We start from the raw sequence: 26970 nt of genomic DNA, 5'->3' as shown, positions 1-26970 counted from the left end.
AAAAGTTTTATAGCTATTTTGAAAATATATGGTTATTTTGGATATATAAATAAAAATTAAAAAGAAGAATATAACCATTACTAGCTCCCACAGGAGAAAAATTAGTATTTGCTTCCTTCCCTCCCTCCATTTTCTTCTCTCCCTCTCTCTCTCTCTATCATCTATCTATATATCCCTCCATTTGTCTATCTCTTTCTTCCTAGTACATGACAGCCTTCATTTGTTAGTGTCATCATTATAGACAGGAGTTATACTATGTCCTGGATACACAAGGGAAGATGAATATAATGTATTTCAGCCTTAACTGCCTGCATTTCTTGCCAAGGTTGCTTTTCTCCCCTAGATAATCCACTGGTTCTTCAGACATAATGAATGAGCTTAGGGACTTGCAAGAGATTCAGCATCATTTGTATTTTATCATCAAAGAAGAATTGGGCCCTTTGGCAGAGATCAGTATGCACAGAAATAAATACTTCCTGCAATGAAGCATTGAAGGTGACTTATGCTGGTAATTGATACATAGTTTTTAAGTCTGGAAAGATCATTCCCAGGGAATTTATTTGTTCTACCTTGGATTTTTGCAATGGTGAGCCAGGTCCTGTCATTTTTTGAAAGAAGGATTTAAAAGAAGAGCTCCTTGAAAGATTTAAGAGTTTAATGTTTTACTCAAGGTAGCTTTTTACCATCATGAAGAAAAGGATAATTAAACATCTGCATGCAATGAATTTGTATGTTATATTGTATTTTGTGGACTTTGTCTGCCCTTGAAAGTACAGATGTAAGCTCACATTCTCTATACAAATGCCTGTTACAAGTTTGAAGATTTCAAACTGAAATTCTAAATCTTCACAGATTTTTTTGAAGAAAAGTAATCTGATGTGATCTCAGCATCCTCATCTTCACATAATTCTCTAGTGCAGCAAGCTTTCCACCTTCTCTACCCTTGGTAAATGTAATTTATCCCTGTTTTTGCTTCTACTTATCAACCTTATTTTCTGCCGTGGATCTTATAAAGAATGTTTTATCTTTTCAGCAACAAGAACAGCCCTTCTTTAAGTAGAAAATAATATTTTCAATGTATTACTGTGCATGTATTATTATACACTGTAAATTATATTTTTGGCCATGTTTTTCTTCAGCTTACTCTGGCTACATCTGGAAAGAGAAAATTAAGCATCAACATGTCTTTAAGGGAGAACTCAGGTTTACAGACTTGAACTTTTTTGAGATCTAGTCATGTCTATCAAAGAATGAGGCTGAGGATATCACAGTGGTAGAATGCTTGCGTAGCAGGTTTTAGTCCCCAAGTTCTAGTCCAAGCATTGCCCAAAATGAAACAATAAACTTGTTTTTATGGCTGCCTCTGCTAAACTTGCTCTTTTATTCTTCCATATGGGAAGTTTCCCAAGGTTAGTTATGTGTTCGACCCTTACACAGCTGTCCTTAGAGCACCTGGGTAAGAAAATCAAATATTACAGATTCCTCCTCTGAGACATCAATATCCAAAATAAGAATGTTGCATTTTTCTTTAAAGAACAACCAAACAAAACAAAGAATTTTCAAAGACTTTTCTGCCATGCTGGCTTATAATCATGATCTTTAGATCTCCAACTCAGAATAACTAGGATTATATGCTTGATCCACCAGCACCTGGCAAAAATAAGATACTTTAAGTCTTGAAGACAACACTTGAATAAAGGTTATTATATATTATTTGGGCACCATACTAATAGTAACTTTATTGTTAAGGATTTTTCTTTTTAAATTAATAACAAACAGGTAAGCACTCTTGCCACTAGGCCATATCCCCAAAGCCAGACCCAAAGAAACATGGACTCTATAGTCTCTGTCATAGGGAATAATTAGCACAGGTTTAGGCTAGTCACAGCAGAGGATCACAACAGCCCAATAGCCCTTATGAACACATAGATGATGCTAAGTGAAATGAACTCCATGTTATGGAAATGACTGTCATATCACTGTTGTAATTACTTTCAACATGTGATGTGAAACTGTAGCTTCTATTATTGATGATCCTCTTGTATCCCCTTCCTATGGTTGTACCTGCACTATCTGTTTATCTTATCTGAGTACATTGGAAACGGTGTATACTGGTATTAGAACTAGGAAATAGAAAGGGAATACCAAAATTGAGAGACACAGGGTAAAAAAAGACAAACGACTACAAAAGCAATACTTGCAAAACTGTTTGGTATAAATGAACTGAACAACTCATGGTGGGGGGAAGGGAAAGGGGAGGGGGGAATGAGGGAGGAGGTAACAAACAGTACAAGAAATGTATCCAATGCCTAACGTATGAAAGTGTAACCTCTCTGTACCTCAGTTTGACAATAAAAATTTAATAAAAACAAGAACTACTTAAAAAATAAATAAAAAAGAAAAAAAGAACAAACAGAACAGAGCTATTTTTAAGAATTACTTACTAAGTACATTAAGCAGATAGTAAAATAATTATGAATTAAATTATTGACACTGCCGAGAACTTTTTAAGGCTGAATAAATCCCTGTATTTAGACACAATGATGCTGTTCCTTTCTTAGTGCAGGGAGGAAATGAAGGTTATTGGGAAACAAGGAGTTATGACAACTGTTACAGGCAGTTAGATGAGTCCTTGGAGATTATCAGCTCAGCCACCTTTTCTTGAAGAAGAGGAAATTAGACTCAAGATCAGAGTCCTTGGCCCAGATTGGAGACAATAATGTATGGCACCATAAAAGATTAGAGATGAGAAATGCTCTATCAATTTTAACAATGCTCATACAATAATGCTTATAGCTATTTTACTTTTCCCTAATTTGACTTAACATTAATACTTAACCCCTATGTAGCACTCATTTAACAGGCATTGATAGGATAAATTTTAAACATTATCTGTGGGTGATAGGAATACATGTTTCTAAACACTGTTTGACATTTGTTCTCTGGTATTCATTATCTCCATTGCTGGAGTGTGAATGGCAGACCTGCTGTTTATTAAATGGGTAAATACAGGCAGATTACTTCACTTTTGGGGCCCTCAGTTTTCTTATTAAGAAAAAAGGGGGTGATAATAGTAATTATTTCATAATGTTGGTAGGATTACTGGATGAATTAATATTTGTAAATAACTTCGAACTGTTCATCAAGCATAATGAATACTCCATTTAGAGTTTGTTATTATTATTGTCATGAGCAATCTGGATATGTCACCCAGGTTCTAGGTATATTGTTAATAATTCATTGATTCGGGGATGTGGTCTGTTAGGAAAAGACATAGGGACAAGCTTGATAACACACACACACACACACACACACACACAAACACACACACACACGCTTTTAAATGTACAATCCCTAATTTAGGAACACTTGGAAAATATTCTGTGAAATAGCACATCAGGCTTTAAGAAAGGAGGTCAAATCAAGTACTATTCTGTATACTGTGGTAGGATAGAGCCCAGAACAGTTTTATGTTCATTATGGATTCAGTGCCAACACTACTCTCTGACTCTATTTATAAACATCAGTGAGTGAATTAGTAAGGGAATGCTATGAAATTTTGATTTTGAAAGTTTCTCACCTGGGGAAATATCTTATGATTAGATTTTCGTCTCATAACTATTAGTCTAGCCTGGGTGTCAGTGATTCAAACTTGTGGTCCTACTACTCAGAACGCTGGCATGAGGAGGATTACAGTTTAAGGCCAGTTCAGGAAAAAATAGTTAACAAGGCCTCATTTATTTTAATATATTAATAGTTTCTTAATTTGTTTTTGTTGATGGTGAGATTTGAACTCAGGGACTTGTTTCAGTCCCCAAGCTTTTGTGCTCAAGGCTAAGTGCTCTACCGAAGCATAGCTCCACTTCTGGTTGTCTGGTAGTTAATTTGAGATGTGAGTCTCACACACTTACCTGCCCAGGCTGGCTTTGAACTTATTAAAATAAATGCTTTTAATTTTTATCTGTACTGATTTAATAACAGGCTCATATATGAACATATATACATATCTGTGCACATGCACTCACATTTATATACACATATAATATGTATGTACACATAAATATTATTTTTATATAAAACATATATGTTTACATATATTCATAATTATATCTTTACATTATTGTATTTATATATGTATATAGTATAAATACCTATATAACATAATTTTATTCAAATTTTATTTGATTAGAATAAAACCTCCATATTCATAAACACTTCCATATAGAGAAAGATAATTTATATTCACAGATTCTTAGGAAGTGCTATGTGTATCTGGATCAGGTGTATGGTTAAGTGAACAGAGACTTAATAGTGAAAATCATTTGCTAATTTATATATATTAAGGGATTCATAACTGTTGTCCTAAAACCATCCACACATGTCTCTAATAGGAACAGTGAGTGAAAAAATAAGGCAGTGCTGAAATGAGAATACCTTTGGATGTGGGCATAATTTTTAAGAGAGTTTTGCAATGAAGTACTGCTGTCTGTGAGCTGAGAGATTCCCTACTCCTCCTCCATCTTTCAACCTGCTTCTGTGTGGGAAAACTTAGGAGCTCTGCAACTTGCAAATCTATAATCTCCTGAAATAATATTTGCTCAAATAGCATCCAGCTATTCTCTATAAAAAATACTTGAGCCTTCCTCCCAAGAAATAGTGTTATTGCAAGCTTGAACTATTGAAAAAGTAATATTGACTCCAAGGGGCTACGTCATCTTAATAAGACATATCTCCAAGACAAGGAAAAATGTACTTTTCAAATCCTACATGCGTTATAAACTACCACTTACAAAACCTTTGTTCTAAAGTGTTGCCAATTTTACCTGAGGCAGACATTTCACTGCATTTAAAAGGTCTCCAAGGATGCTACAGTATCTTAGGTGGACCTGAAGGCCTGATGGATATAATGAAAACAAAAGTTTTGTTTTGTGAAGTTTCCTCAAGGCTTTTCTCCTGGGCATTGAAATGTAACTTCCATTTTGCTCATCTAACTTCACCACATAGTGCTGGAAGAAATTTTTGACAGAGATATAGCTGAATGCAATAAACTTAAAGGAAAAGAAAGAAAGAAAAAAAATTTAAAAAGCCTGTCTCTTCACTCACCTGCTGTTCTGCTGAAGGAACTTAAGTTTAGAAAATATTGTTTCTCTAATTAAAATGCATGCTGGCTACCCATAAAATTGAGAGGCTGGAGTTATTTTTGGATTTTTTTTACTTTTAAAACCTATTCACTAGAGAGCTGTAGAAAAATTTGTGAGAGCATAACAAGTGCTTAAAAGCTGCTTTTCTTGAGGCTGACAGACTCCTTACTTGGGCCCACAAATGAACAGAAAGAAAGATAAAAAGCTGGGCAACTCAGCCTCCAGTTTGGATCTATGTCCTTCGTCCTTTGCCATTTCTTCTCCAAGAGGTTTGCAGCCATCATGGAACCAAAAAGGATAAGATCACGTGCCTGCAATCAATGACTTATTGCAACAAGCCTCTCCCCTCCCCCCATCAATCCTAAGGGAATTAACTGTTGTGAATTTGGCCTGCCACCTATGAACACCAACAACACTGGAAACTCACCCCAGCCCTAATTCTTTTTTCTGTTTATGCTTACAGTGAATGTTAGGAATGATGGGCTAACGTTTTCCCATCTCCTAAATGTGGCTGTTTGTACTACATAATAAACTTACAATCTCTGCTTTATACCATAATTAGTCATTTATTTGGCATGGTGTAATGAGTGATTTTTTTTTTTTTTTTTTGGCCAGTCCTGGGCCTTGGACTCATGGCCTGAGCACTGTCCCTGGCTTCCTTTTGCTCAAGGCTAGCACTCTGCCACTTGAGCCACAGCGCCACTTCTGGCCGTTTTCTGTATATGTGGTGCTGGTGAATTGAACCCACGGCCTCATGTATAAGAGGCAAGCTCTCTTGCCACTAGGCCATATCCCCATCCCCGATGAGTGATTTTTTGAAGCACAGAATTATGGGCCTGACTCCAAAACTCTCCTTCCGTAGAGTTTAGTGAAAAGATAAAATTCTTCCAAGCTCTGGGTTCAAATATTGATTTAGCCACCAAGCCACAGACATTTATAATTTCAGTTTCTTTTTATTAACTTTGTAAAATGACAACAATGAAAACTTGTGTCTGTTGTTTTTGTATTCCATAGTTTTAGTTACCCATAGTCAACCGTGGTCTCCAAATATGAAATGGAAACTTCCAGACATAAACAATTATAAGGTTGTTTTGTTATATTATGATATTTCTGCTCCTGGGGCTTGAATTCAGTTACTGAATGCTATCCTTTATCTTTTGTGCTCAAGGCCACTGCTCTAGCACTTGAACCATAGCTCCATTTCTAGCTTTTTTTGGTAGCTAATTCAAGATAGAGAGTTTCAGGGACTTTTCTGTTGGTTTCAAACAACAATCCCCAGATTTCAACTTCCTGACTAGCTTGTTTTACAGGCAGGAGCCACCAGTGTGTCAGGCATTATTTTGTATTTTTAATCACAGCAGCATGCAAATGAACTTGGCAAACTGGCAACAATGGTGGGTGAGACATGTAATTATGTAGCAGAGACAATGTTTGAGAAGTCGATGTATTGCACTTTGTATGGTGTTTCTGTGAGTGCACATGCCTCTTCTTGGAAGTAATGTCGTATCTATGAGATTAATTCATTAGAAATTTAGGGTTCATGTCATTTCCATAGTAATGCTGGCTTGAACTATACCCCCATCACTATACTACAGTCATTGGATCCCAGGAATATCCCCCTAGCTAATATAACCTAGCCTCAATTTCTAAGAATTTCTTCATTTTTATACTTCTGTTATATCAGGCGCTGCCAAATGCTCCAACCTTGTACTTGCTAGCATAAACATGACATTACTTTTTTTTCTTTACTTTTCTCATAGGCCAAAGAAGAAAACGAAATTTTTCTGTAGTGGCCACCTTTTAAGTTACAAGAACCACAGTTAAAATTAAGTATAGACACCCAGTCTCAGTAGGTGACCCACGAGAGTTCTAAGAAACTCGTTTTTACCACCAGTGCTTATGATTTGGTATAATTGCTATGCTGTGCTATTTCACAAATTTTCTAAGCAAAGATACTTTAAGAGTATATTTAAAATTTTTCTTAGGAGTAATCACCTCAAATTATAAGTTTCCATAGTATAGGAATTGAAATGTTTATACATTGTTGTGTATTTAATGTCCCCAACAGTAAGAACCCAATATTTGTCCTTGTCAGCAAGAGTCACTCAATTATATTGAAGGTCAATTGTTGAAAGGAGAAATTACACACCCCTCTATGAAACTTAAGTGATAGAATTGAATATTTGCCTCTATGCTATATTATGAGGGAAGTTGCATCATGTTATTCTATAGGTATGATAAAACTTGGATTTGAACTCTGGAGTTTCATTCATATTGTGTCATCCTGGACAACATCTTTGTAACTTCTTTGGTCTCATTTTCTTCACCTGTAAAATAGAGAACATAACAAAATCTACCTTAAAGAATTTTTATGAAGCCCACTTTTTTTAAGGTTGATAAAATTCCTGGAATAATGAGAAGGACAGAGAAGCCCATGTGAATGATCTTTAATTGTAAAAGATTGGGAAAGAGAGTGACTAGATATTAATAAACTAAGAATTGAATTGATTGATATGATTGTGTACCTTTCCACAGAGAGATATTTCTAAGAACTCTTATAGTTTTCCAAGTTTACTAATGAGAGAATTGAGTAGAGAAGTCTACTGATTCATTAAAACAACAACAGCAACAGCAGCAGCAGCTACAACGACAACAACTGTATGCTGGTTGTTCATGCCTATAATCCTCTCTACTTAGGAAGCTGAGATATGAGGATCTCAGTTTAAAGCCAGCTCAGGTAGCCAAGTCTGTGGGACTAATTTCTAATTAAACATTTAATAGCTGGAGTTGGAGTTGTTGTTCAAGTGGTAGTGTTAGCCTTGAACAAAAATGCCTAAGGACAGCACCCAGGCCCTGAGCTCAGGCCTCACGACAGGCACACATGAAAAACAAGCAAACAAAAAACTAAATACTCTGCACCTTGGTCCAATATATCTTTTGGAAATCCAAAGTGACTAAACTAAAATTTAACAACTAATAGGTTCTGATTTCAATGATATATTATATATATATATATATATTTATGGGTATACAAAGTTAAAGAAGAGAAAGAGGGCGTATGGTGAGTATCAGACAAAGATCTGGTATTTTCAGTTTATGTTTCAGGTAAACAAGAGATTATTTTTGGTGAATTTACATCCTGTATGTTTCATAGAAAATATACTTTATGAAAATTGTTTGTGTTTTATTAAAATGTAGATGTACAGTGTATATTTTAATTTGCATAGTCTGTCAACTCTACCCAGTCCCAAATGATGGCTGTATCAATGAACTGCAATTCCTAAGTATGATAAAACACAATTTAAATTAATTACATTTTATGAATAAGGCCTGTTTGTAAAGGCCAAATACCATCATCATTACAATCTTCTTTGGTTTAGATACATGTAAAATATCATTTATATAACATGACTAACTCTGAATGTTCTCCATAGAGTACTTTATAATAATTTATAAATATTGCCTTATTTAAAACTCACGTAGTATATTTTTAGGTTATTGATATCATTCCCATTTGTGTATAAGATAGATAAGTCAGTTCAGGGTTAAATATGTGGATGTTTATTTCATTTTCATGCTTTCCTACCAGAGTAAACTTGTACCCCTGTTCCATTAAACCAGATGTTGGGGACAGTGTATATCCAACATATTTTGAGCCATATAGAAGAAGTAAGAGAGGTTGTAATGAATTCATGACATGGCTCCTATCAATAGTCTAATTCTTAATTATGTGACTTTCTTGCACTTGGGTTTCTTCATAAAGCAGATGATATTATTACTCAAAATATTTGCCACTTCATCCTAGGAGATAATTTTTCTTATCCTATTATTATAGTTTTCATCCTTAAAAACCTGTTATATTTGAGCAGTGATGAATGAATCAAAGAGAAGTGTGCCACCTAAAAGTATTGAGTAATAATACAATCTATAATCTATGAAAAAAGCCAAAGTATAGGAAATGGAAAAGTAAGAATTTGACTCAGGCCTGCTAATTCCACAGAGGTTTTTAAGCCCATTGCACTCCTGATTTCTTTTTATGTATGGAGTTCTTGTCTGAACCTTTACCCCTCACCTATTTAGACAATTGCTAGGCACTTTGTCTGTGACAACATGAAACTCCTGGGTGATGTCTGTTCCAAAAGTATCTTTAGGTCACACTGGGGACACTGCATTCTGCACCATAGAGGACTGTAATTGAAATAAAACATCTTTTTAGTTGTGCTACATAGGGTTTTAGAAAATGTATAAATACTGTCTTGTACTTTAAATGAGATCCATTAGCAAAACCCAGACAGTATTAGCCAGTGAAATGACTTTTGGGTCCCAGATGTTTGTACACTTTTTTGCTCATGATTCCCCTGATTGCCACTGAGTGGTTACACCTCTTTACCAAGCTAAATAATATATCACACTTAAATTGATGTCTTGCCAGAGACAGAGTGCTTCCACAAGGCCTTGGAGAGCCTGAGCTATTGAAAATGAATGGATATTGTAGTGAAATATTAGGCCATGTAGTGGAACACGGCTTGTTGCATGAGAATGTTAAAATGATGTTATTGGCAAGTTGGAGAACACAATAAGGAGAAAATGATTATAACAGCTAGTAAAAAATATCATGTTATGAAAAATTCATTTATTATTGTGAAGAGCTTGTTCGTAATAGTAGCCACTTTCCCATTGTGATAAGAAAACATAAATCTTGTTCTTCCTTCCCTGCTCAATTGAGTGGGTTTGTTTCTCTTTCATGTTTTAGCACTTCTTCAAATTTATGCCTATATGCTATTGTCTGATTGATGAGAAAATTATATTTCACTGAAATCAGCATCGAATGAAACAGAAATTTGCATATAGTGTTTCTGAGAGATAGTTCTGAGAAAATTTACCTGGTTGTGTAATTTTACAAGTACATTTTATGGCACATAATTTTTCTGTAAACAGCTACTTTCCATTCAAGCATTTAAGTGATCCAGCACAAGACATTATTGATGTGGCCAGAAGGAAAAAAAAGATACATGTAGGACCAGGCTTTGAAATTTCATATTCTGTAGATGCATATAATAATGCTCAAAAATCAGACAGTTGTAGAGACCTGCATCATATTATGCATTTTTCCCCCAAGTACAGCAGGAAATTTTTATTTATGAATCAGTAAAGTATAAGATAACTTGAACTTTCTTCTTTCAAAGTCTAACACTGAAAACATTATTGTATTGAAAGTGTGCTAAAAGATTATGCTTATTAAAAATACCTCAGCATGTTTCAGTTTTATGGGATTCAAGTATTTATTACATCAGAGCTCTCAGCGGGCAGGGGATGGTGTAGTATGGGAAACTGAAGAATGGAGCAGTGCAATTGTGGTGTTCCTGTCTTCATGTTAGATTCACCTGCAGAGATTTACAACTTCCTGCTGGTTCAGGTGCATTCACAGCATTTCTGATCTAATTGGTTAGAGGTGTAGCCTTGACAACAATATTTGAAGACTTTCCAAATTGTTCTAAGGTACAACGAAAGGGAAAAATCATTTCAACTACAGAGGAGGAAGTCAACCTGGCTTGAGAATGGCAGACCAGGACCTTGTGGGGGAAATTAATGGTAGAAAACCATGAGACCTTTAAGTTTCCTCCTCCTTTCCCATTCTGCTGTGTCCTCCTCAGCCTGGTGTTTTCCTTTTCCACTCCTTTTCTATTTTGTTTTTGGTGTTTTTCTTTGTTTTGTTTTGTTTTTGGCAGTCCTGGGGCTTGGACTCAGGGCCTGAGCACTGTGCCTGCCTTCTTTTTGCTCAAGGCTAGCACTCTGCCACTTGAGCCACAGCACCATTTCTGGCCTTTTCTATATATGTGGTGCTGAGGAATTGAACCCAGGGCTTCAGGTGTTCAAGGCAAGCACTCTTGCCACTAGGCCATATTCACAGCCCAACTTTTCTATTTTATACTAAATCCTCTTTGCTGTGCCTTGCACAGCTTTGTTTAATTAATCATCAACACAAAATATCTTTCAGGTAATAATACTAGCCTTGTTGTGTGTGCAAGAAAATTACTAGACCGTTTTGGTAAACTTAAAAACACAGAAGTATATTCTATTCTGCATATAGCCCTTATATTTGCAAAAGTGCCTAATTAACAGTAGGTCTTCTATCCCAAAATATTATTTTTTTACATTTGAGTTCGTGTTTGTTAAATATTATGTTTATTTGTTTATTTTACTACTATTATTATTTTTTGCTGGTCCTGGGGCTTTCAGTCAACCTGAGTGCTGTTCCTGAGCTTCTTTTGCCTAAGGCTAGTGCTTTACCACTTAAGCCATAATGCCCCTTTCAGCTTTTTTGAGAGTTTATTGGATACAAGTGTTGCACATATTGGATATAAGCGTTTCCTGCCCTGGCTGGCTTCTAACCACAGATCCTGAGATCTCAACCACTTGTTTAGCTAGAATTTTAGGTGTGAGCCACCTGTGCCTAGCTTATAAATATTTTTTGAAAGGATTATTTTTTTATCATTATAAAGGCAACAAACAGTACAAGAAATGTATCCAGTGCCCAACGTATGATACTGTAACCTCTCTGTACGTCAGTTTGATAATAAAAATTTGAGAAAAAAAAAAGACAATGTACAGAGGAGTTACAGTTACAGAAAGTAGGTAATGAATACATTTCTTTTTGAGCAATGTCCTTTCTTCCTACACAGATTTTCCCTGCCTTCATCACCTACAAGTTGAAGTCATTTTCCACAGTGCCTAGTGAGTACTACTGCTGAATTTATTCACCCTTTATCCTCCATTTCTATGTATTTTTGAAAGTTTATAAACATTCTTTTATCCAAGATTTATTTATGTATTTACTTATACATTCCCTCAATGGCGAGATGGTTTCTGTAATGGATTTAGCTACTACTACTACTACTACTACTACTACTACTATATTTTAAAAGGAGAACTCATTTGCTGCCCAGTTGCTCTCAAAGCAACTCTCCTGCCTCAACCTCCTGACTGTTAAGAATGTAGGTGTACTCATACCACAGGGATAATTTTTATATACTAATTGAAGCTTCCTAAATTTTTATTTTGGCTTTTCATCATTAGAAACTCAGATTAAGTCTAGTAATAGGAGTAGTGATAGGAAGGTTAAAGGAAATGTTTATATACAAGATGTTGTCTTCAGACTACATGTGGTTACATGCAAATTGACATAAGAATGGGAGAGAGCAGGACTTGAACAGTTTTTCTTAAGATTCCTCTGAAATGGACAAAGACACTTTTGCAAAGGAATTAGCTCCTCCTTCTTGACTTAAATTATATTTGCAGTCATCCTGTCTATTTTAAAAGTCTGATGGGGCATTGGCTTGGCAGGTCCTGAGAGACCGCCCCTTTCTCCTGCCCTGGGGCTTCATGGCTGTTATCCACTCCTACCCCTTTCCGGGTCGGAACAGGAAGAGGCCCAAACCAGCCCTGCCTCTCGTCTTGGAGCACATGTCTCAAAATGGCGCTGGGAGGGGGGTAGGAGAGGGGGGAGACTGTGGGCTGTGATCTCTGCCTCTGGGGAAATTTCCGTGACATCACTGTGATGGACAGCTCATCAGCCTATTGCTAGTATCCAGTTAGTCCCTCCCCTTCCTGCCGCCATTACTGTCATATAAACCCCTCCCCTGAGTAAAAGGTTAGATTTCCCAGAAGTTTTCCTCTAGACAGCATGGGGGTCCTGCCTCCTTATTCTTAGTGAGTGGAGGGGGGGGGTGTGTCTGGCGGCCACACATACTAAGGCTTCCACATAGCCCTCACTCCAGCTTTGCCGTCTGCGGAACAGGTGGCTTATGCTCGAGGGTGAAAGGAGACTACACAGGAGGTAACAAGGCCCGACAAGGAATAAAGAGAATTACAAGAAAACAGAACAAGCTATATTGGAGGGTGGGTACCAACTGGAGGGGTAGGTAGATGGGAAGAGTAAAAAAAGAGTAAACATGGTTGAAATGTTCTATATTTCTTATGTAAATAGAACAACTAATTAACGAACACAACTACGTTATTTTCCAGAAGGCAAGTAAATTATAAACAATTATATACAATAAATTATATACAATTATTTAAATAAGTTATAAACCATTATAAGCAATTAACAAGTGGTTAGGGAGGGTACAAACATGAAATAGGGAGAGGACTAGAAATATGATATCAATGAATGATTTGGATAGATTAGGTATGTGAATATTATCCTGCCAAATCTTATTTTCTTCAAAGTTTATTTTGTTTCTCTTTATAAATTTTCAAGAATTAAAGATTGTGATTTTCTATAAAGCATTAAATGCAGTTTGTTATGTTTTGTTCCCTGGTTATACCTAATAATGAGTGCCAGTTTTCCTCCAGAGCACATCATGTGTTCTGCTACTAAGAAAACCTCTAAAAAAATCTTCTATTACAAGGAGCAATTGATTCTAGGGATAAAAATTTTAGTAAACAAATAATATTAAAGATTGAATATGAGACCACTTGGTTTCTCCTCTGTAATTACTCAAGTCTTGCACTCTGCCATTGAAAGTCATCTCAGAATGCAGTAAAGTTTCATAGGGTTTCCATATTACAGTACCACATTAACATTTTTTCCACAAAGTTAATATCCGTGTCCTTGAAGAAAACAATTTTAAAATGTCTTGTTCTTAAAATGACTAGAAATACCCAACCCAAATGTTATGCTGTATGTGACCTGTCATGAATAGTTCTCTCTGTGGGTTATTATTGTTTTTAATTGTCATTCTTCTTCTACATAATCAAGGACTAGTTTACAGAGCAAGCTATGAAGAGCTTGGATAAAAATATATCACAGTAAAACAGGTGAAAATAATACAGTGTGTGTGTCAATGTGTGTACACATGTGTGTGCACACGTTTTGGAATTCATAAGTCTTAATGTTCTAGACAAATTTTGAAAATTTAACCCATTCTTGTTAAAATGACTTTTACATGCAAATAAACTTCTTAAAATGCTTTTTGTTGTGTATCTGCTTCCTTACTGATCAGAAAAATGACAGACTTTGAAGATGGTTTAGGAAGGAGGAGAGACTATTTCTCTGAGCCAGAAGAAATAGATTCTCGAGTCTGGTGGTAATTTTATGTATCAACTTGACTGGTCTATGGAACACCTGGAATATAGCTGACAAGACATAACTTCTGAGTGTAACTGTTAGATGTTTCTGGAACAGCTAGCATTTAAGTTAGTAGACTGCATAGAGAAGGTATGCATTCACCATTGAGGGCAGATATCATCCAATCTACTGAGGAAACAAATCAAACAATAAAGGACAAATATCTTTCTGTTTACACCTCAACATTAATTTTCTTCTGCTATTGGATAGCAAAGCTCTTAATTTCAGACATTTTGACTTTAATCAGGACTTACACTGGTTTCCAGGACTTTTAGCTGGATTTAAAACTACATAAATGACATTCTTGGGCCACCATGTTGCACATGATGGCAGACTGAAGGATAGTTTTTTTTTTTTTTTTTTTTCAGGACCTGTGGCTTGTACTTAGGGCCTGGACATTGTCCCTGAGCCTGTCTGTGTGAGCATTATATTACTTGACCCATAGCACCACTTATGGTTTCTGGTGGTTAATTGGAGATAAGAGACTCATGGACTTTCCTGCCTGGGCTGGGTTTGAACTGTGATCCTCAGATCTCAGCCACCTGAGTAACTAGGATTTAAGGTGTGAGCCACCAGCACCTGGCTGAACAGCGTTTCTTTCTCCCTAGTTGTTTTAGGCAAACTCAGTGTAAGTCTCTTTCTATAAATATATACTGGTGTTCATATCTATAGCCTATTATTTCTGCTCCTCTGGAAGCCTGTCTGATATAGGAAAAGATTCATGCAGCACTTATTTCACCACCAAAGACATCACTAAACAAAGAATCTATTCTGACTTGCTTCAAAAAATGCAAACTAGAAAGAATTCCCTTTTATTTCTTCCAGATCTAATTCTGAGCCCATGTAACAATAAGAGTCTGGGGTTTTTTTTTTTCTTTCTGCTTTTTTTGTCACTTACATTCAAAGCCTAATTTCCTATTCTTCTGTTTGAGAAAGGGAGTAGACACATGGCAAGAACTTTTAAAAAGCAATAAAGGAGGCTGAATCATGTTAGTAAGAGTAAATTTGAATGTAAGAAACTGCCTAAGATGTAAGATTCACAGTTCTAATAACATAGTTGATGAAGTTGGATAAGAGTCAGTTGATTGTATATCTTTATGTGATTAAAATACAATGAAACTATTTTCCTTGACTCAGCTATAAAGTGGGATAGGAGAGAAATCTGAAAGTATAGTTGGAAAATTATTTTGAAGGATAATGATCACACTGGAATGCAAATATCACTTTACTAAACAACCCATTTTAAGTCTATAGTTTTGTGTATAACCAAGAGCAGAAAATAAAAGACATATTGCCTCAAATAAACATAACTCATCCTAAGTTTGATTTACTCAATAGTATGAGTCCTCTGGATCTGTACAGTCATGTTTTAATATATAGTGATTCACATTTTATCATAGAATGTATTTCATATGTGTATAATACGATAAAAGTATTAAATTGAAATTGGTTGTTATGGTATTGATAGCAGTAATGAACTGAAGTCTTTGTTTTTATTTCCAGTACTCTAGATTTTCTATTAATAACTTGTCAGAATAATCCATGGAAATCTGGGGAAGCAATACAGGAATCTTGGGACATTTTCTTTTGGTTTTACTCATGTTATTTATTGACCTCTTAGATTTTTATTGTATTAATATTCATCATTCCAATACAAAAGTCCTAGAATGAATGGCATTAATTCAGTTATATATAATTTGAGGTTGTGTCTCAAAAATGTTACATCTCACACTACAGATTCAAATTTCCTTTCACATGATTACTGGTAATGCTACTGACAGAAATCATCACTAGTTACTTTGATAACCAAAGTTTTTAAACTTTGGGACAGTGTCCAGACACTAAATTCCAGTCATATGACTAATAAAAAAGTTTTAAAAGTAAAAAACAAAGCAAAACCTTAAGCACTGAAACTTAAAAATGTTATCATGGAACAAAAGCAATGTTGTGATAATAAGCAAGTCAAATCTTAAAGTTTGGGGAAAGTTCAGAAAATCAAAATTTAGAAGAAAAAAGGTGAATTGTCATGTTATATGAAAAATATGAAGGGAACTGAGAAAAATACTTTGCTAAATGAAAACATTTCATTATAAAAGTTTTTTTTCCTGCTTTTAAGGAGGATAAATTGAACTGTCGTAAAGGGAGCAATTTCAATACCATTACAATGAATATGGTACACATATACTAATGATCTATAGATCCTATAATACCTGAAAATACAAAGGATGAGTTTTAACCATAGAAATGTAATAGATGGAAATATCTCTGTTTTTTTGCTAATGCTAGCATACTTCCCAAATAATGCTCAGCTACTTCTGGTCTCACTAAAAAATGTTTAACATTACAAATAATTGTGTGTGTTGGTTCCTGCCTGTAATCCTAGCTACTGGGGAGAAGTAAATAGGAAGAGTTTAGTTAGAAACCATCACAGAAAAGTTAGCCTTATCAGATAACTAAGTTAGATCCTAGCTGAAGAACAAACTAAATGTAAAAAAAAAACAACTGTTGTTTGACCCATTGGTAGAGCCATTGAGACCCAGGTCAACCCTAAAATAAGTAAAATAAAACCTCAAGTAATTTCTAAACCAAATTCACCTAACATTTACATTACATTTTAGAAGAAAATCTATTTTCCATGTCTTCACTATTGTCTTTATGTTAGTAAAGGAAGCACTTTTTGTAAAGGTTGGCCAATTAAGGAAGCAGTAAACTCTGTAAGGTTTACAAACACGATGAAATTCTTAAATCATGGGGATTCTCCTTGCCTCTGGCAATTGGCTTTAGCAGCTATAAAATTGATTTTTTGGGTGCTTTGAATATGATCCAACATCCTAGCTAATTGGAAAGGGATGCTTGTGATATAACATGTCTTTAAAGTGTATAAAATAGCAGAGCATCTGTAAAGCAAATTAAAAGCTAACAAGCCCAGTCTGAGCATGTTTGATAGCATCACTTACGATGCAAAGGGAAAATGGACAATGTTCCATTACTCTGACAATGGCAGTATATTACATGTCTATTTTCATTTCTCAAAGAACCCTGAAGGCATATGCCTTTTGGCTAATAGTCTCTCATTAGAGCACAACCTCCTTCTGGCTTGTACTTGGATTAAGCTGCTTCTACCTGCTTTCATCTAGGGTTTATCTATGCAATGTTTTATTTTGAAAATATTTTTATGATCTTTTAAGACATCATTCATCATAATAATCATTCTTTGTCCTCCTCAATGAAACTAATGATGTCCTGGCATCATTTTTTCTTAGACTTGCCTCTATAGCACATGGTGCTGTGGCGTGAATTAAGATGTAATTAAGCCTTGCAGATGAAGCTCCCACACCTGTGACTTATGCACTTAGTGAGTGTGACTAATCCATTAGACATGGTATCAGGAGTCTGAATTTTGTCACTTTGTCAGAGACAGCAAAAGCCTTTCCTCAATTTGTTTAATCAGAATCAACATGAAGCAGGGCAGGAAGCTGGTGGATCACAATTCTCTCTCTCAAGAAGGAATCATGAATTTGCACTGGAAAGGTTGATTACATTCATTTAACCAAGACATTTTGGCAGTCACATCATTCCTTTCCATCCCCTTAGCTATTCTGTCAAAAATAATAAGAACAACAATGTACTTGATGGTTAGATTTAGCTGACCAACATTGTAGATAATCGGTTCACAGCATTTATTTTACTTTGGTGAAAAGATAGCTATCAAAATCATCCCCCTTTCATATCTTTTCTTTCATCTAGAATACAAAATGTAATACAGTTCCTTATGAATGGGGCAATATCATTCTTTCTGATAGAGGTATAAAATTCCATTGTGTATATGTACCACATTTTCCTGATCCATTCATCTACTGAGGGGCATCTGGGTTGGTTCCATATTTTAGCTATGACAAATTGTGCTGCGATGAGCATTGTTGTGCTGGTGGCTTTAGTGTGTTCTTGTTTGTGGTCTTTTGGGTAGATGCCCAGAAGTGGGGCTGCTGGGTCATAGGGGAGCTCTATGTTTAGCCTTCTGAGGAATGTCCATACCACTTGCCAGAGTGGCTGAACCAGTTTATATTCCAATCAACAATGAAAAAAATTATACTAAGTGAAGTAATTATACTAAGTGAACTGAGCCAGACCCAAAGAAACATGGACTCTATGGTATCCCTCATAGGGAATAATTAGCACAAGTTTAGGCTAGTCACAGCAGAGGATCACAACAGCCTAATAGCTATGCCCCTATGAACGCATAAGATGATGCTAAGTGAAATGAACTCCATGTCATTGAAATGACTGTTATATCACTGTTGTAATTTCTTTCAACATGCTATGTGAAACCGTAGCTTCTATTGTTGATGATCCTCTTGCATCACCTTCCTGTGGCTGTACCCACACTATCACTGTATCTCATCTGAGTACACTGTATACTGTATATACTGGTATTAGAACTAGGAAAGGGAAAGGGAATATCAAAATTAAGAGACACGGGGTAAAAAGACAAATGACTACAAAAGCAACACTTGTAAAACTGTTTGGTGTAAATTAACTGAACAAGTCATGGGGGGAGAGGGAAATGGGAGAGAGGAGGATGGGATGAGGGAGGACATAACAAATAGTACAAGAAATGTACCCAAGGCCTAATGTATGAAACTGTAACCTCTCTGTACATCACTTAGACAATAAATAAGAAAAAAAATAATACATAGTTCTTTGTGCTATAAAACAAACACACACACACATACACATATATAAAATGTTAATTGTAATATATATAAAAATTACATATATATTACAATTAACTTTTTTGTGTGCTGTTGTTAGGGCTTGAATTCAAGGCTTGGGCACTTTCCTTGAGCTTTTTTTCTACTCATTGACGGTGCTCTACCACTGGCTTTTTGCTGTTTAATTTTTAACTAAGAGTCTCCTGGGCTTTTTTTTTCCCCCCAGGGACTGGCTTTAAACCATCTTCCTCAGATATTAGAATTTTGAGTAGCTAAAATTAAAGGCATAAGTCACTAGCACCCAGCTTAACATTTTATTCATTCTAAATTTTACATAGATAGTATACATAATAGATATTTGAAAAATAATGACTGGCCAGTTGTTTATTTTATAGTGCTATCACACTTTATTTCACTGAACAATTAAGGGTGTCATATCATTATCCCTTTTTGAGAATGCAAGATATTTGGTAGTATCTACATCTTTCCTGTTAATATTTTCATAGCCACTAAATCTTTATCTATCAAAGAAATACAAATTTTCCATATTTTAATATTGTTCAGAAATCAAGTCATTTAAGGAATATATAAATGACGAACTGTAAAAACAGTTTTATTCATATGGATAAATTTTATTGTCATACTGTCAATTCCTCTTTAGAAATCCAGTCCACTTTAATTTACTATAGTTTTCCATTATTGTACTCCAAACCAACATTAGAAAGGCTTGATACCTGCCTGAGAGTAGAAATACTAATTTGCCAGGAACAGCTTAAGATGTTTAGCAAACAATGGCCAGATTTCCTCTAAGGCAGAATAGCATGCATTTCTTTAAATTTTTGCATCATGTTTTAGTGTAGCTTGTATTCTTTTTAAAATAAAATAATGTTCTCCACTTTAGTATAAATTTTTGAATAACATTTGCTATCGTCTACATTTAATAAGCTACTGTCAAATTATTTTTCATAGTTTGTAGCTTGTGTTAATTTGGTAGACACATTGTGCCCTTGTTTAATAGTTGAAGGAATTGCTACTAACTTTCTGTGTATTTGATTAAAGTAACTTAGTGCATCTGGGAAGAGGACCAGTTCCTTTCCTACAAACACTATCAAGTGTATCTGAAATTATCATTAGGTTCACTAGATTTGGATTACATTAATTTCACTGATACACTTTTTCTTATGTCTCTGGAACTTCTGAGAAACAGGAGAAAAAGCCATCTGACCTGTGCTGAATCTTAAATATACTTGACTCGTATGATCTGCCAGGCTTCAGAGCCAAACAATTAGGACTCTTGTGAGTTATTATGTAGTGCCAATTTGTGCTGGTGTTGGCCAGTCTCCTGTAGAGAGATAGTAAGGGACTTATTTTAATAAACTTTTATTTGCACACAGCTATTTCAGAGGCACTCTGAAGAAAAAATAATGGGGGTGATTATTTTCACGCATCTTATTTACATTTTATACAAACAGTTCAACAGCTAGGAAATAGTGCATGAAAATGCAGTGACTCCAGATGGAGAAGGCAAATGAATCTTCAGGAGCAATTTGATTCCCTTCCTTTCTCCAATACAATGATAGAAAATGACCGATACAATCGGTCATTTTTAAAGCCAAGACAGAGAGTCTAGAGTTTGGTCTCAAAACTAAGGGTGAAATCATTGTCTCTGACAAGTCAGTCTTGTGCCCCAAGGCTAGCCATCAATCTGACTTGTGTTGCCAGGCTCTTAACCTCTTCATCTTTGATGCTGCCAGACACAGAATGTATCAAAGACATAACTGTAAGGAAAAATGTGAAAGTCTACCTCATGGGAGGGCCTTGGAATGTTGTGGAATTTGAGAGTAAACAGGATGATCTCCTACTTTTCTAAGTCATCCTCCCACCTTTAAATATTTCATGTAGTTAGTTTTTACTGAAGGGTAATAGGTACACATCTTTATGGCATAAGGTGTGCTGTTGACACATGTGCACTGTAATTTTTCATAGATACCTTATAGGCAGATACCCAAAGGCAGCTGAGGAAAAACACACATGTCTTTCCCATCAGGTAACAAATAAATTTGCTGTCTTCATATGGTTTACTTGCCTGTTAGTTCCTAGTCCTGTCTGTGATATCCAAGCTAATTAGTAATCTGAGAAGAGAGGAGATTTGCTCTACATGTGAAGCAAACTTAAGACTTAGTTAACAAAATATTGGTGGGAGTTGGATTTTGTGCTTTGTGAATGTTAAAAATGTCAATAGAGCACATCCATTCACCTATAGGATTTTCTAGCAGTCCTTGTAAACATTCCCAAGTCTCTGTCCATTTGTGGTTTTCTGTGCTGTAAAGGTTCTACACATTAGTTTGCTTTGAAAATTATATTTTCACAGTTCTTCAAGACATTACTTTCCCAATAACTTCCACTTTTGAAGTCTATTTTTATTATTATTGTGCACCTGCATTTGTCTATGTATTTTTGAGTAGGTATATTCAAGAATTACTATAACAATTTGTTTGGCACACCCTGGTATAAAAACCACTTGTATCTTTCTCAAAATCCAAGAACCTGTGTCTAATATATCAAATCATTAGATGGCTTGATCAATTATAAATAAACATATCTAATCTTTTGATAGGTAGAACTTTAAAGCAACTTTAATTAACTTGCTGGTCCTGGGACTTCAGTTCAGAACCTCATATTCTCACTCATGGCTGGCACTCTAATGCTTCAGCCACACCTCCCACCTCAGCTTTCTTTTATTATGACAAAGTTCAATATTTTGGTGGCTACCTCCCAATAAGAAGATTCTAGAGTTTAGTTTACCAGGAAAACAAACATTTGGAAGGAAAGAACATCTAGTTTATCAATGATAAACATACTACAGGGCTGGGAATATGGCCTAGTGGCAAGAGCGCTTGCCTCCTACACATGAAGCTCTGGGTTCGATTCCCCCAGCACCACATATATGAAAAACGGCCAGAAGGGGCGCTGTGGCTCAGGTGGCAGAGTGCTAGCCTTGAGCGGGGGGGGGGGGGGGGGGAAAGCCAGGGACAGTGCTCAGGCCCTGAGTCCAAGGCCCAGGACTGGCAAAAAAAAAAAAAAAAAAAACACCAACCCCCCCCCCAAAAAAAAAAAAAAACCAACAACAAACATACTACAGTACAACCACGTTTCAGGGTCCCTTGTTATATGCAGTATTCTTAAACAAAGTTAATAAATAAAAACACTTAACTAGCAAGAGATATATCTGTGTTCTCTTCTGGATTTTGTAGTTGTGTTTTTTGTACACTAGTAAGGAGAAAATATCAGCTGGATTACTCAAAGAAGACACAGGGATTCCTTTCAATTACAGATTTGGTGGATTTGAAGGAAGATAGCATACACATAGTGTGTGCCATCACTAACCAAGAGTTGACAACTAGGGCCTAAAGGCCAAAGGCAGTCTATTACCTATTTTTGTGTGGCCTATGGGTTAAGAATAGCTTTTTCTATCTCAACTGATAGGGAAACAAGCGTCTCTCATGATGTGTGGAATCCTATTAAGTGCCTGTTAATAAATTTAATTGGAATAGAACCACAGTCATTCATTTCCAGATGGTTAATGATTGTTGTGCTATCACAGCAGAGTTGGGTAGCTGACACAGAAATAAGTGGTCTCAAATCCTAAAATATTTACTACATGGCCTCTGTGTATTAATTTGCCAATCCCTACTTTGGTGTTTCCCCCATTGTCAATCTGTCTTTGGAAGCACACACGATGGATCCATACTTACATGGAACTTACTTTGCTTAGCATCAAGGCCTAGAGGTAGGGAGAAGATGAGCAAATGGAGAAGAAAGGAATTTTAACACAGTAAAAATATGGAAATTATATTTTATGGCAGTAAAGAAAAGTTTAAAAATCTTAATTTGACACTTTAAAGATGTTTTATTAGCATATATTAGTTTCATAGGACATTTTCACTCATGCATGCAATGTACCTCAACCTCATCTTCTCTATTACTCTCCCTTATAACCCTCTTCTGTTTTTTATGGTTACTACTAGAGTTAGGAATCAAATCAGGGCCTTGTGTTTGTTTGGCAGGTGCTCTTATCTTGGAGCCACACTTTCAACCCTAAGAAAAATTTTGGAAAAATTGAAGCTTCTGTTTTTCTTTTCTTTTTTTTTCTTTATTGTCAAAGGGGTTACAGATTCATATGAAAGGCACTGAGTACATTTCTTGTTCTACTTGTTACCTCCTCCCTCATTTCACCCCCTCCCCCTCCCTTTCCCTCTTCCCCCAAGAGTTGTGCAGTTCGTTTACACCAAATGGTTTCTAAGTGTTGCTTTTTGAATGGTTTGTCTTTTTGTTCTTTGTTTCTCAATTTTGGTATTCCCTCTCCCTCCCCCAGTTCTATTACCTGTATCAGACAATATCTAGGGTACTCGTATGCAGTACAGTGGTAGTGAGGGTACAGCCACAGGAAGGGATACAAGAGACAGAAAACTAGACAAACCACTTAGTCAAACAGACAAGGAAAAAGAGAAAAAAAAGTAGTACGAGTTCACATGGCCTGTTGAGAATAATTACAACAGTAGTATAACTCTTGTTATATACTTGGCATCTTCTTATGTGGTCATATGGGTGTAGTTATTGGGAAATTTTGGTCTTCTACCATGACTAGCCTATTCCTGTACTATCTATTCCCTATGAGGGACATCATAGGCTTTTTGTTTCTTTGGGTCTGAGTCACTTCACTTAATATGATTTTTTTCCAAGTGCTTCCATTTCCTTACGAATAGGGCAGTGTCATTCCTTCTGATGGAGGCAGAGAATTTCATTGTGTATATGTACCACATTTTCCTGATGCACTTGTCTACTGAGGGGCATCTAGCTTGGTACCATGTTTTAGTGATGACAAGTTGTGCTGCAATGAACATAGTTGTGCTGGTGTCTTTAGTGTGGTCTTGCTTGTAGTCTTTTGGTTAGATGGCCAAAAGTGGGGCTGCTGGGTAGTAGGGTAACTCTATGCTTAGCCCTCTTATGAATCTCCACACTGCTTTCCAGAGTGGTTGAACAAATTTGCATTTCCACCAACAATGTAGTAGAGTTCCCTTTTGGCCACATCCTCTCCAGCATTTATTATTAGAATTCCTGAAAATAGACATTCTTACTGGGATGAGGTGGTATCTAAATGCTGTTTTGATTTCCATTTCTTTTATGGCCAGTGATGTAGAGCACTTTTGCACTTTTTCATATGACTCTTGGCCATTCTCATTTCCTCTTCAGAGAAGTCTCTTTTTAGGTCTTTAGCCCATTTGATGAGAGGTATGTTGGTTCTTTGATTGTTTGTTTTGGAGGAATTTAACTTTTTGTGTTCTGTGTATGTTTTAGAAATCAGGCCTTTGTCCGTTGTATGGCTGGTGAAGATGCTTTCCTAATCTGTGGGCTTTCTATTTATCTTGGAAGCTATATCCTTTGCCCTGCAGAAGCTCTACAGTTTGATACAATCCCACTTGTCCAGCCTTTCTTTGATTTGTTGGATTTCTGGGCCTTTTTTGAGGAAGTTTTTTTCCAGTGCCAAGGAATCCTAGAGTTTTTCCTATTTCTTCATGCAGAGTTTTCGGGGTGTTTGATTTTATTTCCAGGTCTTTGATACATTTGTTGTTGATTTTGGTGCAGGGTAATAAACAGGGGTCTAGTTTTAGTTTTTACAGGTGTTGACCCTGTTTTGCCAGCACCATTTGTTGAAGAGGCTGTCTTTGTTCCAACCTATATTTTTAGCTTCTTTGTCAAAGATTAGGTAGCTGTAGGTTTGTGGGTTCATTTCCAGGTCTTCAATTCTGTAACATTGGTCCTCAGGCCTGCTCTTGTGCCAGTACCAAGGCTTCTGGTTTTTGATGTGTGTGTGTGTGTGTGTGTGTGTGTGTGTGTGTGTGTGTGTGTGTGTGTGTGTGTCTGAAAGAGAGAGAGAGAATGAATAAATGAATAACTCTAGAAGTGAAGGAAGTAGACATGGTAATGGGAACCTGCAATGTTTTCATAAACCAATGCTGCCTTCTTGGTCCACTTCACCCATCTCCCAGGCCATTCTTGTAAGTCCCCACCTTAGAGCAATTCTCAGAATACTCACCTAGCAGCAAGTGTGCATTGCCCCAGGAAATGCCTTAATTGCCCAATGTGACTTCCTTGTTTGACTATATACTTAAACCCTGGAACCTTACTTTCTGCTCTCCTTGTATCTCTGACTGTGCTTACTGGTACTTCTTGCCCCTCTCCAGTGATAAATAAAATCTCCTCTATCTGTTGAGGTCTCTGCCTTCTTTCTTTCCTTTCATCTGCTTTATTGTTCCTAACACGTGGTATAGAAGAATAAGAAAAAAGGTCTTCTTTTTTTGAACATTTAATTCTAGTCATGTATACATGAATCAACAGAGGTGATAAGATTGTTTAGAACCTTATCCACATACATAGGAATTCAAGTAGAACTAAAAACATCTTAGAAAGGATGCTGGGTCATGTCCACATTGCTATTCTGATAATAATACTATATAGAAATTTTATCCATCTTTTAACATTGTAGGTAACTGGGAAAATTGTATAGGACAATCTCCACATTCCATTTCTTATAACTGTGTATATCTTGAATTATTTCTGTAACATGTAAATTGTGGATATTATTGGAATTTAACCATGGTTACTAGTAAGAATTTTCCACAAATAGAGGGAAAGACAGCTGTAAAGTGTACAGCCCTTTCTAGACTGAAGACTTTGTCAATTTTCTCTATAATCAGTACCAAGTGCAAAGAGGATAAACAAGATTCAGGTATAAGATGCAACTTCCAAGATGTTTAAAAAAATTTTTTTTATTTGTTTTGTTTTTGTTGCCAGTCCTGGCAACAGTCCTGACCAGTCCTGGCGTAGACTCAGGGCCCAAGCGCTGTCCCTGGCTTCTTTTTGTTCAAGGCTAGCACTCTACCTCTTGAGCCACAGTGCCACTTCGGCTTTTTTTTCTATATATGTGGTGTTGAGGAGTCGAACTCAGGGCTTCATGTATACAAGGCAAGCACTTTTACCACTAGGCCATATTCCCAGCCCCAACTTTCTGGGTCCATAAATTAACTAGGAACCAAATAGAGTCTAGACATGTCAAAAATTTCCATTTTGTACTTATGTAATTTGTCCTGAGCCATTCTTTGCTGCAGTTATTTATGGTCATCTTGGAGCCCAGGAAGAGCCAGACCACCTGTCAGGCATTAATGACATTGTTGTTGTTGTTTTTTATTGTCAGACTTGGATCTTGAATGCTTGCTTGGGCCTAGGCACTGTTCCTGACGTCTTCAGCTCAAGGCTAGTACTCTACCACATTAAACTACAGTGCCACTTCTAGTTTTCTGGTGATTAATTGGAGATAAAAGTCTCAGGGACTTTCCTTCCAGGGCTGGCTTTGAACCATGATCCTCAGATCTCAGCCTCTTGAGTAGCTAGGATTACAGGTGTGAGGCACCAGCACCCACCTTATTAACTCTATTAAATAACAAAAAATAAATAATTTGAGGAACTGCTATTGGCTTGGGATTATTTTACCTATGTATACCTTCTCATTCTCTGCCTCTACTTCTCCCTATTTAACCTAAAGTCAATATCCATAACTTGAAGATCACTGAAAATGATATGAAATACCATCGTTTGCCTTATAATCTCCTTTTTTTATGACATATTTCTTTCCTAATAAACTTTCCTATTACTTTTCTACATTTGTTTCCTGACTAGATTCTTCTCATACTAACTGGAAAGGAGAGTATATTTGGATTAACTGTGTTGAATTTCTGGTAACAAAAGGAAGACACAAACACAGGAGATGGTTATGTTATCAAGCATTGATCAAGCAAGAAGTGGAAACTCAATAATACCAGGAATAACTGGCATGTTTCCAGGAACTAGGACAAAGTCTTTTCCTTTAACCTTTGCTAATCTCAGATCCTTTCTACTCTGAAGGACCAGAATACAAGGAAATTGAAGG

This window comes from Perognathus longimembris, chromosome 4 (genome assembly GCF_023159225.1).
Source record: "Perognathus longimembris pacificus isolate PPM17 chromosome 4, ASM2315922v1, whole genome shotgun sequence".
NCBI classification, from domain to species: Eukaryota; Metazoa; Chordata; class Mammalia; order Rodentia; family Heteromyidae; genus Perognathus; species Perognathus longimembris.
This window is presented reverse-complemented; position numbering follows the sequence as displayed.